Below are 5000 nucleotides of genomic sequence, written 5' to 3'. Positions count from 1 at the left end.
ATCGAAGGTAGAATAACCCGATTCTGCCTTGGACAGTTTTCTGCTGAAGAAGGCCAATGGGCAGGGCGAGCCTTTGACCACCTGCTCGAGTACTGCACCAATAGCGACGTCGCTGGCATCGTTGGAGAGAAGGAGAGGGGTGTGTGGGATAGGAAAAGTGAGCGCTGCAGCAGTTGATAGGGCCTTCTTTGAATTGCAAAAGGCTGCTTCTTGAAGGGAACCCCACTTCAGGTCCTTTGGCTTGCCCTTGAGGGAGGCGTAGAGGGAAACAAGAGTGGCGGCAATGGCTGGCAGAAAACGGTGATAATAGTTGATCATGCCCAAGAATTCCTGCAGAGCTTTGACGGTCGAGGGCACGGGGAAGTTCTGAACGGCTGCTACCTTCTCAGGGAGGGGATGGACTCCTTCAGGAGTGATTCGGTGCCCTAAGAACGACACTTCGTTGGCGCCAAAGGTACACTTATCGTACCGGACTACAAGGCCATATTGTTGCAGGCGGTCGAGCACGATGCGCAGGTGACGGAGGTGTTCCTCTTTTGAGGAGGAGAACACAAGTATGTCGTCCACATAACATACACAGAAAGGGAGGTCCCCTAATATGAGACGTTGAAACGTTGCCCCAGCATTACGAAGGCCAAAACAGGAGTAATTGAAGGTGTATGTACCAAACGGAGTGGTGATGGCGGTCTTGGGGATGTCTTCTGGGTTCATAGGCACCTGATAATACCCCTTCAGGAGGTCGAGCGTAGAGAAAACCTTCGCTTTGTGCAGGTAGGAGGTCACGTCGGCAATGTTTGGGAGGGGGTAGTGATCCGGTTCTGTTTGCATGTTCAGGCGCCTGTAATCCCCGCACGGACGGAGGGAGCCGTCTTTCTTCAGAACGATGTGTAAGGGTGACGATCATGGGCTGGAGGCCTTTTGGCAAAGGCCCATTTCCTCCATTTCGGCGAACGTCTGTTTGGCGGCTGCCAATCGTTCCGGTGCCAGACGTCTGAATTTTGCGAAGACTGGGGGTCCCGTCGTCTTGATATGGTGATAAATACCGTGCTTGGCAGGAACCGTGGGCGTTTGGCGAAGTTCTGGACGGAAAACTTCCGGGTACGATGTGAGGAGGTGGGCGTAGGCATCCGTGGGTGCGCTGATGTGGAGAGCGAGGTTAGAGGGGGTGGGTTGAAGAGGTGTCGACAAGTACGAGTCTGCGTTGACCAATCGTCGGTGGGCGACATCGACCAGAAGGTGGAAATGAAAGAGGAAATCCGCACCGAGGATTGGCATTGTGACGTCAGCAACGAGAAACTTCCAATTGAATTTACCGTTTCCGAACGATAATGTGAGGTTCTCGTAACCGTAGGTGGGTATCGCAAATCTGTTGGCAGCTACCAAGCGGACGTCGGCAGATGTAGACAGACTACGTCGTGCCTTGAAGAGTTTCCTTGGCAAAAGAGAACGACAAGCACCCGTGTCTAACAAAAATCTCACGCCCGTTCCTGCATCCTGTAAAAAGAAAAGATTAGAAACATGGGAGGCCACCGCCACAAGCGATGGCCTACTTACACGTTTTTTGGCCACTGACAATCCTTGGCACATTTCTTCGCGGTTGCCCCGAATCTGAAGTGGTAGTAGCAAAACTGCGGCGGATGGGAGGTATTAAGTGGCTGTAGAAGTCTTTCGTTGGGGCGCGAGAGATTGGTGGGTGCTGGGCGGCTTTATCGCCGCTTCGGCACGTCACGGGGTAGGCGTATATGTCCTACGGCATTCATGTCAGCTTCGGTTGACGTTGAATAGGCATCGTCGTCGTCAGGGGTGGAGGCGTTGATGGAGGTCTTGAAGTGGCTGTCCATAAGGGCGTCGGCTTTGGTCATCAAGTCCTTTATGGGTAAACTATCGACATCGGGTATGGCAGCGCATACAGGTTTGGGTAAACGGCGTATCCAAAGGGCACGAAGTAGGTTCACCTCACGAGGAGAGCCGTCTGAGGCAGGTTGAAGGCGAGAGATACTGGTCATTTCCCTGAGGGTAAGCGAAGCCCTTTGGTCCCCCAACGGTTGTTGCGAGAGCTGAAAAAGCTTCGATATACGGGCGGCTGGCGACGGCGAGTACTGCTGCAGAAGGTATGTTTTGAGGGCGTCATACGCTATTGGGGTGTCTCCTTGTTCACAAAGCCAGTCGGATATTTCTGGGAAGGTGTCCTCTGGCATCACCGCGAGAACATAATCCGCTTTGGTGGTTGAGCGAGTCACGCCCCTGATACGAAACTGGACTTCTGCGCGCTGAAACCAAGCAAACGCCTCTCCGCTGGCAAACGATGAAAGTTTGAATGGATCGGCCGCAGCACCAACTGCCGTAGAGTCCGTCATAGTACCAACGATGAAGGGGCGAGGGGGATGGGGTGGAAGGCGGTGGAAGCGAGTCGACTTGCGGGGTCACCAATGTGACAGGCCGAGAGAGGGTTGTGAACTCAAAGGCAGGATGCAATCAACTGAGTTGTTTATTAAGGAACACTCCTTTATATACAAAACCTCAAGGCAACAGGACATAACATGTTCGAGAGACAGACAATGTTACAGAGCAAAACCAGAGACATGATCATTCAGGTTCTTTTTAGTGCGAGGGAAGAGCGCAGATACAAGCATAATATATACAAAATAATTATGTACAATTGTGTGACACACGGTTGGTATAATATATATATATATATATATATATATATATATATATATATATATATATATATATATATATATATATATATATATATATATAATGTGTGTATATGTGTGTGTTTGTATACATATATATAATGTGTATATATACATATTTGATAAGTATATATATATATATATATATATATATATATATATGAATATATATATATACATGTATATATATATATATATATATATATATATATATATATATATATATATATATATATATATATATATATATATATATATATATATATATATATATATATATATATATATATATATATATATATATATATATATACTGTATATATATGCATATGTAGAGAGAGTGAGAGAGAGAGAAGAGAGAGAGAGAGAGAGAGAGAGAGAGAGAGAGAGACTCATTCAAACTCTCAAGTCTGTATTCATACTTGATAACTAAATATATTTGAGTGTAAAATTTTATCTTTTTAAGCTTTCGTATCGAACCTTCTGAAAATCGATTGATTAATGTTTGAACGATATCTAAATTAAGTTATTTAAAACCCTAGAACGGTAACCCTCCATTTCCGTAACATGAAAGGTAACCCTGGGTGAATTTCACCCGGTAATTAAATAATTAAAATAAAATACTTATCCTGAAAATCTTGTTATTTGGAACACATACGAATGAAATATAACTCCTTCTCTCTTATTGAGGCTATTATAAATGAAATCCTCCTGTAAATCATATTTTTATTTTTTTTTCAAAAATACAGAAAAAAAATAGACTTTTCTTGGAGTACTTTACTAATTAAATTGACAAAAAAAAAATGATTTCCGAATTTTGTTTTTTGTTGGTGTAGAACTCTCTACTGTCATGGGACTACGTACTGGCTGAATCCCATTTCCCAAGCTCGTATACAATCTGTATGGGAGACAGACAAAAAATGGTAAATTTTTCAGTACATACCAAAATAATTTTTTTCTATTCAACACTTGCAGTATGGCAAATTATGCTTCAAATGACTCAAAGTACATCAATGAAACACATACAGTACTATATATACACTCACCTGTTAGATACAGTCACCACAGACTGGATACAGATGCCGAGGACACATCGGCTTGACGCACTTGTTGCATCTGTGACGCGTCTTCCTATCGGACTTGACCGGGCACTCACAACAGCGCACTAATGCACCGCTGCTGGCTGAGAAAGATGTCCCTGGTGATCCTGCAGCACTGCCTGGTGATGGTACATTGCAGACAGTGGTGATCAAGGACTGCAAGGATCGGGGCAAGGGTAAATCCAGCCGTGACGTGGCCCATGGGGTGATTAGGGCCTTCCAGAGCTGCAGCATGAATTTCTGGCGTGATATGACTTTTCTGTTGCCCCCTCTTTCCATATTCTCCTTGTATAAAATGTAAGAGTTTACATTGGCAGCATTCACCATTCCATAAAAAATACAGAGTGGCCAACGTCTTGTTTTGCGCGAACAGGAATTCCCGGAACACATCTGGTCAAACGTATCAACGCCTCCTTTTGTTGAATTGTAGAATTCAATGATCTCCGGTTTTCCTTTAGTGCCAATGTTGGGCTGAGTGTGCTGAGATGACAGGAGCAACACTAGTTTCTTTGTTGTCTTGGATGTATCAGACACATATGACACCAGAGTCATTTCCTTTGTGTACAGGAAGGCACTTGATCCACGCTCTCTTGTAGCTTCGTCCGTCATCTCCTTCGGTATCTCCTTCTTGTTGGCGCGCACTGTGCCAACAAGAGTCATGCCACAGTTATTTAGGAGATCTGATACCAGGGGAACAGAGGTAAACCAGTTGTCAGTTGTGACGTTCCTGTGTGTTCCATGGTAAGGCCTCGTTAGCTCTCGGGTAAACTGATGGCCGAGTGTAAGGCCGCCCTTTGGTTGAGTCCCCTGCTTCCCCAAGTATGGGATGCCACCAACCAAGTACTTGGACTTGCTATCATTGATGAGAACGAGCTTGATTCCATACTTGGCCGGCTTGTTGGGAATGTACATACGGAAGGGGCAGCGGCCCCTGAATCCCAGTAGCTGCTCATCAACAGTGAGGTTTTCATGGGGGACATACAGTTTGCCACATCTCTCAATAAAAATGTCCCATATTTCCCTCACAGCAGCAAACTTGTCAACTTCTCGCCGAACCTGTCGCGTTTGTGGGTCGTCAAATCTTAGACACCGAATAAGGAACCTGAACCGAGCCTCGGACATTGCCACACGGTATAGACCACAACCTGTATCCACGCTCCACATTTCACTGGTGGGGATGTGTTCATCGCACTTCTGGGCA

At 45.4% G+C, this 5000-nt stretch overlaps 1 pseudogene; it reads right to left on the bottom strand.

Moving 5' to 3' along the window:
- Nucleotides 1-3733: 3733 nt before the first annotated feature.
- The window catches only part of LOC137649654 (piggyBac transposable element-derived protein 4-like), a 1992-nt pseudogene continuing 725 nt past the window's right edge, over nt 3734-5000 (bottom strand).

The sequence above is a fragment of the Palaemon carinicauda genome, chromosome 11 (genome assembly GCF_036898095.1).
Source record: "Palaemon carinicauda isolate YSFRI2023 chromosome 11, ASM3689809v2, whole genome shotgun sequence".
Taxonomy (NCBI): domain Eukaryota; kingdom Metazoa; phylum Arthropoda; class Malacostraca; order Decapoda; family Palaemonidae; genus Palaemon; species Palaemon carinicauda.
Note: the sequence above shows the minus strand (reverse complement) of the source record. Positions and strands in the feature narration are given on the sequence as shown.